The following is a 13294-nucleotide window of genomic DNA, read 5'->3' as shown; positions in this document are numbered from 1 at the left end:
GATCTTCCTCAGTCTAGGAATCTGTCAGAATGAAGTGGTCTCCAAGCATAGTGTTGTGAAAGGGACCTCTGCAATTCTGACAGGTCAAGGAGAGAAAGAGAATATAAAGAATCATGCCACTGTTCACATGGGGACTGCAAGGAGGGGTTTGGAAACAGTAAGAAAATCCAGCTCTGTAACTTCAGACAACTTTGTATAAATACTCCTTAAGGGACAATTTCTGCACCACAATTTTGCCTTTCTCAAACGAAGGCAATTAAAAGCTGTTGTATGACAATGTTTATAAAACCTACAGTACAGGACCCAGCACATTGTAGGGCTTCAACAAATGGTGAATATTATTATGTTGTTGTACAGTATAGTGTTCAGATAATAACATGCCCTTGAGATCTCTGGGGCAGGATATGGCACAAAATAGATATCCAGAAAATGGTTGTTCCTTTTTCTGTATACTAGAAATATATCGAATGATTTCACTCACTAATTCACTCAACAAGTACCTATTTAGTTCCTAGCACATAGAAGGGACAGTGTTGATATAGGAGGTACAGTGTTTATGGAGATGGATATGCTTTTGACTAGCATTATAGTCTAAGAGAAGATACAAGCAGGTGAAGAGATTATTAGCATACTGTGTGATTGATGCTGAGCCATAGGAAAAGCTAGGTATTACAGACAGATGAGGTACCAGAGTGTACCAGACTAGCAAAGAATAATAGGTACAAAGACACAAAGAAAAGAGTGAGCATGGCACAGCCATAGAGATCAAAGAGATTGGAGAAATAGTAGGGGCCAGTTCACATAAAGCCAAGTGATGCTGTTTACAATTTCCCCTACTTTCCCCTACTACTGTTTACAATTTCCCCTACTTTACAATTTCCCCTACAATTTCCCCTGCTTTAATTTTCCCCTACTACTTTCCCCTACTTTTCCACCAGTCTGTTGTAGGAAACTTACTCTGATAGCTCGGTGAAGAACCACGGAGTATAAAAGCAGAGGCAAGGACTCTAGGCAGGAGGCTGGTGCAGTAATCCCAGAAGAAGTTGATGGTGGCTGTTGGCTCAGGTAAAACAGATTCTAGGCATGCTTCAGGAGAACCTATAGAACCTGTGATTGATTAGATTTGGGAGTAGGGAAGTAGTATTTTAGAATCTGTCGAATTGTTGTCCAATTATCAATTAGAATGTAGCCTCCACATTTTCTTATTAACTACTAGTAAAGGCTGACCGATATTGGAAAATATGGATTGTATATTTAACAGGTTTATTTTTTAAAAATCAACCATTTTGTTAGTTGAGGTTCTTTGTAATGAGACCAACAGTCTCTCAAATTTTGGAGATATTACATTGTCAGATTTTTATTTTTGGCTTTTGGGGCTTGGGTTTTTCATTAATCGGGATCAAAGTTCTTGGAACATCTTCAGATGCAATAATGAACTTTAACCACTTGATGGCCACATTTCAAAGTCCTTTATCTTATTTCTCCACCTCTGGCAATTTTCTGTTTATTCCAATCAGTTGCCTCTGGGACTAAATAAATCTGCCCTTTTCTGCTTTAGGAGAATGTACATTTTTAATCTATAAGATAGAAATCTAAAACCATACTGGACCCATAGTAGGTCTTCACTAAAAATATCTAATAAATGACCAAATGAATGGATGGATATCCATGAAAACCTTGTTGCCAAATATTTGGAACAGTTGGAAGCTCCATTATATTTTATACCTTTGAAATTCAGATAAGCACTGCTTTTACTAATGAAAGAAGTATTAGGAGGAAGTGGAAATTTTAGAAAATGGTTTCTTTGCATAAATAGCAAAATAGCATTATAACCATATTAGTAGAACTCTAGTAAAAGAAAATCTTTCTTTTCATTTCTTGTCCACATGAAGTTCTAAAACTTGCCTAATTGTTTTCATTAGATATATACATTGTGGGCAGCCCGGGTGGCTCAGCGATTTAGTGCCGCCTTTAGCCCAGGGTGTGATCCTGGAGATCCAGGATCGAGTCCCACGTTGGTCTCCCTGCATGGAGCCTGCTTCTCCCTCTGCCTGTGTCTCTGCCTCTCTCTCTCTCTCTTTCATGAATAAATAAATAAAATATTTAAAAAAAAAGATATATACATTGTGCCTTTTTTCACCTGTTTAACATAACCATTTTGTTTGGCAATATAGTTTCTACCATGTTAACTCTTACTAATTGTATAATAGTATATTGAGGAAGTAAACCAGAATGTTCTTGATCATGATCTTTTCATACAATAAGCCATTTTTGGACTTCATTATAATAAATAATGTGGTAAGTAACGTTTCCTAGAGAGACAGTCCTAGCAGGTTTAGAGCAAACTGTGTTTTTCTGAGCGTGAACATTAAGATGTGTAATAGATTTGACCAAAGATGTGTCAGCATCTTAACTTGGGTAACAGTATTATTTATCAGTTGAAAAAGGCCTCTGAAAACTTACAGAAAAGGAAAGTTCCATCCAAGCACTAGATGGAAGAGGTGCCTTCAACAATAAGATTTGGGTGGTTTCGGGACGCCTGGGTGGCTCAGCAGTTGAGCTTCTGCCTTCAGCTCAAGGCGTGATCCCACGGTCTCGGGATCGAGTCCCACATCGGGCTCCCTACGTGGAGCCTGCTTCTCCTTTTGCCTATGTCTCTGCCTCTGTGTGTGTGTGTGTGTGTCTCTCATGAATAAATAAATAAAATCTTAAAAAAAAAAAAAGATTTGGGTGGTTTCAACCTCACTATCAGGGCCACCATTGAAGTGGAAATGGGCATAGGGCTTTGCAGTGAAGTGGTCTTTGAATATCTACATCCCAATGACAAACACCTTCAAAAGATAATTTTAGTCTTTTATCATTAAATATTCAATTTTTCTAGCTCTCTGTATTGATTTCATGCTTATGTGAATTTCTGATTAGAATTCGGTTTTCCATGCAACTCTGCCTTTAGGGAAAGAACATGCCCTTCCTGCAATTTCAAGTATTTCTAGCCCTTCTATAAGAAATCACTCATTACAAATTAATATATTGGCTTCCCAATCAGTTTTCTGCAGAAAAAAAGTATGAAATATATGTATTGCAAGTATTTTTTATGCCTATGACACTAATTCAACCCTATAAATAAATTAATTGTCATATATATCTGTCTCATGAGAATAGCTAATGTGAGATGGGTCCATTCATGACAACAAAATCAGATCTGAGCCTGTAGGATTGAAAGTCAGAGGCTAGATTAGTACGCTAGAATAGTAAATTCAACCAAGGTATTTTTTTTACACTGTTTAGTTTCTCAAGACACAGCTTGCCAGCATTATCTCCTGGTGGCTGCACATTAATATGACCACTGGTGTCAGGCATAAGTGTGTATAATTTCTACAGAGGAATGCTTGTGTTAGTCAAGGGTGAACTCAAACTTTGAAAAACCTGTAGCTCATACAATTTGAGAGGAGAGTCTCTCTTTAAGAAAAATCATACAAAATTATGAGTGCCAAATTAAGTTGGCAAATCAGTATTTATTTAGAAATCACAAAAATTATAAACTTTAAAAAATCTGAGAAATACCATATATATTATGATAACTTAATATTTGTTTCAATCAACTGAATATAATAATTTCTCCTACACTTTGGTAGAATATTTTTTTAAGATATATTTATTTATTTATTTATTTATTTATTTATTCATTCATTCATTCATTCATTCATTCATTCTCCCTGTGATCCAGGGGGAAGGGGATGGAGAGAGAGAGAGGGAGAGAAAATTTTAAACAGGCTCCATACTCAGCATAGAACCCGATGTGGGGGCTTGATCTAATGACCCTGAGTTCATGACCTGAGCCAAAATCAAGAGTCAGACACTTAACTGACTGAGCCATCCAGGTGCCCCTTATTTATTTTTTGAGAGAGAGAGGAGTGGGGAGGGGAGAGGGAGAGGGAGAGGGAGGGGAAGAGAATCTCAGGTAGACTCCCTGCTGAGCATGTAGCCTGAAGCAGGAATTGATCCCGCAACCCTGAATCATGACCTGAACAGAAACCAGAAGTCAGACACTTAACTGACTGAGGCCACCCAGGTACCCTAGCAGATATTTTTTGATCAATTATTCATATGATAGTGATTTTGCAATATTATTTTCTATAGAGAGAACAGCAAACATAAATCAGTCTTCTAGCAGGGTAACATTATTGATAGTTTAGAAAAATTTATTTTACTTTGCTACTGATTATTGGAAATACTTTCTTTTCTAGTAAATGTATTCAATGCTATGAATTTTCCTGTAAGCACTGCTTTTACTGCAGCCCACAATTTTTGTTAAGTTGTATATTCATTTTAATAATTTGGTTGCTTTTAACAGATCCTCTTTTATTTTATTTTATTATTATTATTTTGTTTTGTTTTTTTTTCTGTCATTCCATTTTGTTTTGTAAAGGCTGTCCTGCTTGAGATTTATTGCCATTCCTGGAGCTGAAGCTTGATGTCTTTAAATAATTCTGGAAAATTCTAATACATTATTATTACTATTATTTTAAGTATTGCCTTTACCCCATTCTCTTTCATAAATTCCTTCTGGAATCATATTTCTTTCTGGAATTCTAATTTAAGTATTTATTCAACTTCTTGCTTTCTATACCATTTCTCTTAATGTTCGATTCACATTTTCCAAACATTTGTTTCTCAGTGTTGCATTTAGGATACTTTCTTTGTATCTATCTTTCCATTCACTAACTTTCCATTTGGCTGGCTAATTTTCTGTTAAGGTTTTAGTTTCAATTGCCATGGTTTTCATTTCTAAAATTTCTATTTAGCTATTTTTCAATTATGCTGCATCATATTTTAAGTCTTTTATATCTTGTTCATATTTCAAGCTTCTCTTTTATTCCTTTAAGTTTGAAACTTATATTCTGTGCCTGATAATTCCAATGTCTAATCTATCTGTGGGTCTGATCCAATTATTATTGCATCTGCTGACATTCACATAATGCTTTATTTCTATGTGCCTTTTGTGATCATTGACTGGAAGTTGCTCATTTTCCTTGGAACTTATGTGGGATTATTTAACTTTAAAGATTAGATTGAGGGCAGCCTGGGTGGCTCAACGGTTTAGCGTCGCCTTCAGCCCAGGGCCTGACCCTGGGGTCCCGGGATCGAGTCCTGCATTGGGCTCCCTGCATAGAACCTGCTTCTCCCTCTGCCTGTGTCTCTGCCTCTCTCTCTCTCTCTCTTTCTGTGTCTGTCATGAATGAATAAAATCTTAAAAAAAACTAAAGACTAGATTGAAATTGTTTCTCTAAAGAGAATTTTTATATATTCAATATTATATTCAATATTATTAAATACTAATGTTTATAATTTTATAATTATATAAATTATTTATAATTTAAGTATTAATAATTTAATAATATGATATATTATATATATATTTAGCTGCTTGCCTGGCAACACCATCAACCTGTACCAACTCTAAATACAGTTATATCCTCAAGGATTTATATATCACATAGGTAATGTTAATTTGGACCAAGAATGTACATGAGTTCTGGCTTGAAGTTTCCAATTCCAGGAGGAATTTTTTTTTCCCTTTCCATTCAATGCTGAGGTAGAAACCAGCAAGTTTTCTGGCAGTTCCCTTGTGGCCAGCAGGTTTTTCCCTCCTTTATCTTAAACAAGAGGATGTAGTCTTTTCAGGTACTACCTTTTTGTAGCAATATTCTACTAGGTAATCCATCTGGAGTAGCCCCTGGACTTATCTCCTGTTCCCTGCACTGTGTAGGTTTGTCAGAGTGAAGGTGTCCATTCTCCTAGGTCCAGTAGAAACCTTTAGCACAAAAGCTGTTTTTGTCTCTTCCTTACCTTCTAGGTTCTACTTTCACTTAGTTTTTGGTCTCCACAAATACTTTCTTAGAGTTTCAGACTGGTGGTGTACTTTAAAAGGTGTTTTTACAGTTTATCCTGCATTTCATTTGTTTTAATCATCTACCATCATGAAGAGAGTTAATGAGCAAGCCTGAACCTGCCCTTCTTATAAAGACCTGTTTGTAAGATTGGCCTTTGGCTGGTGTCTGTTGGCTACCCCACCATTCCTAAAACTGATAAGAGTAGTTTCCTATACCTAAGACTGTTTTTCACAAGCGATGCAGTTTATGTTGAACACCTGCTTTCCTTCTGGGATTCTGGAATTTTAGTTCATGCTAGGCAGAGAGAGCCTACATGATCAGTCTCCAATAAAAACTCTGGGCACTGAATCTGTAATTAGCTTCCCTGGTAGACAACATTCCACAGATGTTGTCATAACTCATTGTTGAGGGAAGTAAATGCATCCTGTGTAATTCCACTGGGAAAGGACTCTTGGAAGCTTATTCCTAGTTTTCTCTGGACTTCACCCCATACATCTTCCCCTTTCCTGATTTTCCTTTGTATCCTTTTACTGTAATAGATGTTAGCTGTGAGTACAACCATATGCTGAGTCCAGTAAGTCTTTCTAATGAATCATTAAACCCAGGAGCAGTCTTGGAGAGCTTCAACACAACTATACTGGAGAAAATCCCCCCAAAATACTTTATTCCAAGAGGCTGTATCCCATCTGATGATTGGAAATCACTGTGATCTAGAGATGTGAATGTGGAGCTAGTAATTCTATTGGTTTTCTAGGGCTGTCATAACAAAATATAATAGCTACTAATTTCTCTGTCTGGCCCTGTTCCTTATTGTAAATCCAAGGTAAGTTTCCTCTTTTTATCTGGCTAAACCAAAATGCTTAACCCTTATGCTGGAACACATGAATATCACAGTTTGGTAATAGGAATTATAGGACAAAAAGTTTTTCCATGGTCAAGTAAGTTTGGGAAGTACTGACGAAATTGAGAGGATTTCTTGACTGCAGAAGTGCTCAGAGCTCTTAATGCATTAACCTTTAAGAAAAAGATATAGTGAGTAGTGTTTTCAAAATGTATTTCACACACACAAAAAAATGTATTTCACCTCAAAATCCCTCTTTTCTCTAGAACTCTTCTTAATATAACTTAGGACACTAATGTTCCTGAGGCATAGTTTAGAAAACGCTGGAATAAAAACTTGCCTCCTGCCTTTTGAAAAGCCTTAGGTGCTTAAGTGTTTTCTTTACCTGCTTTGTTCATTGGCTTGAGTCATATTTAGTAACTATCCTTCTACTTACCTCAACAAAATCATTAGAGCTTTAAATCATTCTGAAATGGCCAAATTTACTTTCGGGAGCAAGATTCCACAGTGCCTTTAAGCTAAAAATGTCTCATGCTTAATAGGAAATAGTTATATGCCTACTTGGAGTAAAGAGCCACTTTGTTACTTGCAACTTCAATATTCGCATCTCCAGAATAGACCTAATAAAGCTACCTACCACATGATAGTGATTTGAAACAAAACCACTTATGTAAATAGAGCTTGTAAATTAGTAAACACCACTTATAGGTAAGAAATTGTAAATCTGTAGATCTTCTCTTTCTTAAAACTTGGGAAGAAATGACAATGAAATTTGATATAAATTCATCAACTATTAAAAAAAATCAATTAGGGACGCCTGGGTGGCTCAACGGTTGAGTGCCTGCCCTCGGCCCAGGGCATGATCCTGGAGACCTGGGATCGAGTCCCACGTCGGGCTCCCTGCATGGAGCCTGCTTCTCCCTCTGCCTGTGTCTCTGCCTCTCTCTCTGTGTGTGTCTCTCATGATTAAATAAATAAAATCTTTAAAAAATAAAAAAATAAATAAAAATAAAATAAAATAAAATAAAATAAAATAAAATAAAATAAAATAAAATAAAATAATCAACCCTGCTGCTTGAGAGATGTTTTGGTACTTTCTTGGGATGGAAAGAGAGTTTTATTGGATTTCTTATATGTTCACCCAGAGTGCTCACATCTTCCATTATGATCACTAAATCAGAGGTTCCCCAAAGATTTCTTTAGCCATTGGTCATATAAAAGCACGAAGAACTCTAGCGTTGCACACAAGAGACCCAACTGTCTATATTGTTATTGATATAACAATAACCAGTAGATTACTGCCTTTTCAAAGGGCTTTTGACCGTAATTGTCATGTTCTCATATTTTGAAACATCTTATTTCTCAAATAGTATTAACTAAGTATATGTCATTCATTTTTCCATTCTATATATTAACCCTATAATATACCCATCAGTAATAACTAACATCTCCCCTATCGAAAGCAAATAAACTTGAGTTCCCATTTGCCTGGGCAGACCAATCTTTGATAAATATTCAATTCCTGTTAGGATTTTTTGAAGTCTTGAACATTGGTGCTTCCTGGAACTCCTTTAGTTCCTTCAAGGATCCCAGCTGGGACCAGCTCTCCATGATCTATGAGTTAGTGAAGAGTAACCATGTGGTTGGACAGGGGTGAGATTTAAACAGCAGGGAAATGAATAAGCGGAACTCTCTCTACCACAATTCTCATTTGATATATCATAAGTTGGCAGCATTCACCTTATGGCCTGGATCTTTTCATTTTGACCTCAGATTGAATGGTCCTGCGGGATACTACTCAGTCCCACTGTATGAGACTGAAGCATGCCTCTCGCTGCATTAGCAAAGCTGGGTAATTCCATGGCTGGGTCCCAGGTGTCAGAGCTGGAAAGAGCACATGGCTGGAAGGGGAGTAGGAAAGACTGAAACCACCAAGAAAGCCTGTCTACCATCAAGCTCAAAGAGTATGTGCAGAAATAAGACAGGTAACAAAGCCAAAAGGTCAAGAAATGACTATAACCAGGAAGAAAGATGAGCAACAGAGCCTGAAATTAAGGGATAAAATCCAGAACATTTTCAGACAATAACAAGAAGTCACTTTTGTTGAGCCCCAGGGACATGGTGGATGGGGAGTCTGCCCAGTTTTAAGACTGGGAGCCAGGGCCAAACAGCATGCACTGTGTTACATGTCCAAGGCCCTCTCCTTCTGCAGTACCAGCTCAGAGAGTGAAGCTGTAGCTGCCTCAAGTATACTGTCTCCTCACAAATGCTTTCCTGTATTAGCTAACAATCCAGTTTCAGCATCTAACCCTATGGGAACAGTCACACACAGTGTTAAACCAAAAGCCCAGGAGGTTGTGTTGCTCCCACTCCAAACAAACAAACAAAAAATATGAGGTTTCCATGCTTAAATCCAAGACACTATTATTATCCTGATCTCTCATTTGAAAAGAGGAAATGATTCGAGATGGATCTGACTCAAGAGGAAGCTGAATACAGAAGTGTAGGAAGCCTCACTGGAGTCGCTGATGTGAGATTCAACTGAAAAGCTCTAGGAGCTCTGATTTTTCTGTTCTAGTATTTACTTGAGCCAAAAGATCAAAGCTGGCTTACAGAATAAATGTGATCATCTCCAGCATCTCCTATCTTACATTTGTATAGTAGATTAATGAGTGTTCTTACCTGTGTCATTGCATTTGGATTCAAATGGAGGTCCTGTGAAATAGACGGGTAAAGAGATTAGTAGCCACAGTAAACGATAACCATGGCAGAATTGAGAAGCTGCCACGTTCCTAGGGCTGTAGAGGAGGACCAGGAGTTCCCATTTCTCATTTTTATGACACTCCTCCTCCTGGTTGAGATGTCAGAGGAAAGAGGTGATATCCACTGTTGGCCCTCTGCTTCTCATAGCAATCCCTACCCTTATCTGAGCCCCACTGCACCTGTCTGCCATGTTCCTCTCCTATAGCTAGAATGTGTTCAACCCTTTCCCGAGATGATGGGAGTCAGAATGGGCCGGTGGTGTCAGAACTTATTACTGGCCATAACAGAGGGACGGCCCCATCTGAATACTCTGAGACAGCTCAGCTGTTACCTGGTGCCTTTTCTCTGGGGTCAACAGGTGCCATGCATTCTCCTACCCCCCTTCCTAGGCACTGGTTGTCAAAGGGAATCCCATATAATATCTTCAACAGGTGCCAGCTTCCTGGGTTTTACTCTACATTTGGCTCATGACAGTCCTCAGGTGTCTGGGGTGGGGGTTTCTTCTGCTCTTGGCGCCTAAGCACTATGGAACATATGGAGCCATTCAGCTCAGTGCCTGGAACTGGCTCTGGGTCTGTATATCTTAGCTGGGACAGAGTCCCCAGAGGATGGATAGCTCTTTGGACTCCCAGTGCTCATCAACCCAGAATAGAATCTGCTCTGCCACCATTCAGATTTGGTCTTGAATTACCAACCTCTCCCCTGAAGAGACAAATCTTCTCTGTGGCTTCTTCCCACTCCAATTTACAAGAAGGAGGATATAAGGTAGGAGAACAAGGACCACCCAAGATCAATCTCTTCTGGCTTTAGCAATACTCACAGAAGCCACAGATAGAGAAGAAAAAGGAAAAAAAAAGGAGCAAAAGAGCAAAACCATCATCATTAATAAAACCCAGCCTATCTAGCTAGCCCTCAGAAATTGTGGAAAGAAGGGAGATCTGGGAGAAGGGACAGGGGTGGAGAGGACATAGCCCCATTTAATATTTGGGATCTTAGAAATAAATCATTTTGTAGATTGCCTCACATCAGTCTGGAGGTGAATAAATCAAAGATAATTTAGTAGTTCAGTGTGAGCAGTGGTTCTCAAAATGTGATCACCAGACCAGCAGAATCACTTGGGAACTTGTTAGAAATGTAAATCCATCCTTCCTTCCTTCCTGAGAGAGAGAGAGAGAGAGAAAGCAAGGAAGGAGGGAGGAGCAGAGGGAGAGATTCTTCAAGCAGACCCCACTGAGTGCAGACTGACGTTGGGCTTGATGCCATGACCCTGAGATCATGACCTGAGCCAAAATCAAAAGTTGGATACTTAAACAACAGAGCCATCCAGACGCCCCAGAAATATAAATTCTTGAGCCCCACCATAGATCTACTGTAATCATTGTGCTTATAGCTCATATATCATTATAAAACCAAAATAAATTTTAAAAGTCAAAATTGAAAATATTAATAGAATGTAGTAGATGTTGGCATGCTTGGTTCACCCATCATTTTTCTGCTGTTATCATAACTGCAAAATTTTCAGTAACAACTCAAGAAGTTAATAATTTTATCAGTTTAATATCAATCTTTAGAAATCCACTCTATCCCAAGGTCATGAAAATATTTTGCTCTATCTTCTAGAAACTTTATTATGTTACTTTGCACAATAAGATCTGCAGTTCATCTGAGATCTGTTCTTGTACATAGTCTGAGAAAGGGGTTAAGTTCGACTTTTTTCTCTTGTGGATATTCAATTGATAGCACATCATTTATTGAACAGCCTATCCTTGTCCCTGTTGCTCTGCAGTACCATTTTCACCAAAAATCAAGTATTGATAGTGCTGGTTCTCTTTGTGAAATCTCTTTTTTGTTCCACTGGCTTAATTTTTGGTCTTTGTACTCACATGCACTGTGGTAATTACTGTGGTTTTTCAATCAATCTGATACCAGATATAGTAACGCTTTCCACTTTCTTCTTCTTCAAAATTGGCTTGGCTATTCATGGCTCATTGGGTTTTTATATGAAAATTGAATTACTTTGTCAGTTGCCACCAAAAAAATTTTTCTTGGATATTCTTGGGCCTTTTAATTCCCAAGAGAATTTTTTGGATCAGTTTGTCCAAAACAAACAACAAAACTTTTTAAGATTTCAATAAAGATTGCATTGAGTCTGTAGATCCATTTGTGAAGAATTGATGTCATTACAATATTAAATATTCTAATCCATGAAAATGGTTTATTCTTCTTTTATGTATTCTTTATTTTCTCTTAGCAAAAAATGTATAGCATTCTTTTTTTAAGATTATTTATTTATTTGAGAGAGAGAGAGAGAGCAGAAGCGGGAGGAGGGACAGAGGGAGAAGCAGGCTCCCTGCTCAGCACCAGGACCCTGGAATCATGACCTGAGCCGAAGGCTGACATTTAACCTATTGAGTCACCCAGGTGCCCCCAAAATGTATAGCATTCTGTGTAGAAATCTCACTCATTTTTGGTTACATTTAGCCCTATTATTTGATCTCATTAATACTATCATGAATAACAATATGACTTCATTTGGACTTCATTTTCTGACTACTTGTGCAAAATGATTCATTTAATCTAATAGTGATTCTTGTGTATGTTCTATATACATAATCAAACCATCTGCAAATAATGACTATTTGTTATTCTCTGAATCTAATACTTTTATTCTCTTGCTTTTTTTTTTTTTAGCTGTCTAGGACTTCTAGAAGAGTAAATACTTTGTCTTGCTCAGCATCTCAGAGGGCAAGCTTTCATTATGTGTCCTTTAAATATGTAGTAGGCCATTATAGATGTTCTGTGTCAGATTAAAGATATTTACCTTTATTCCTAGTCCACTATAAGTTTTTATCATGAATGGATGTTGAATTTTATTGAATGCTCTTGCATCTGCTGAAATTATCATATATTTATTTTTCTTTTAATCTTTTATGTCTGATTTCTTTAACATAATGTTTTAGAGATTCATTCTTCTTTTCTTACATGTATCAGTTGTCTGTTCTTTTTTATTGCTAAGAAGTATACTATTATGCATACATAGTTCTTTATTGATTCTCCTATTGATGAGGATCTTTATCATTTCTAGTTTGGGGCTATTGTGAATGAAGCATTATGGACACTTTTATGCAAGGTTTTTTGTGAATATATCTTTTCATTTTTCTTAGGACAACATCTAGGAATGGAGTTTTTCCTTTTACTCTCAAACTTTTTTATCCTTATATTTAAGATGTTTCTCTTGTAAGCCACATAAAAGCCATTCTATTTTTCTCATTCGGTCCAATTGTATTTGTCTTTTAATTGAAAAACTTAGTTCAGAATTAATATAATTACAGATACATTTGAGTTTAAATTTATCATTATCTGCTGCATGTTATCTATTTTTCCTTTTTTTTCTTGCCTATTCATGGATTTATTTTTAAATTTTTATTTCATCTTCTCTCCACGTCAGCTTGCAAGCTACTCTTTTTTTTTTCTTTAGTGTTTACTTTCATTTTGCAACACACAGCCTTGATTTTTAAATATCCAGTACATATGGGGCACCTTAGTCAGTTAAGCGTCCAACTCTTGATTTCAGCTCCGGTCATGATCTTGGGGTCATGGGATCTAGCCCCATGTGGGGCTCTGTGCTTGGTGTGGAGTCAGTTGGGGGATCCTCTCTCTCCCTCTGCCCCTCCCCTGGCAATCAATAAATATTAATCAATCATTTCAATCAATCATAATTTAATTAATCAATCATAATTAATAAAATTATCAATCAATCAATAAATATCCAATATAAATTAGTACTACTTTCCAG

Source organism: Canis aureus, chromosome 16 (genome assembly GCF_053574225.1).
Source record: "Canis aureus isolate CA01 chromosome 16, VMU_Caureus_v.1.0, whole genome shotgun sequence".
Taxonomy (NCBI): domain Eukaryota; kingdom Metazoa; phylum Chordata; class Mammalia; order Carnivora; family Canidae; genus Canis; species Canis aureus.
The sequence above is the reverse complement of the archived record's forward strand: the minus strand, read 5'-3'. Positions refer to the sequence as shown.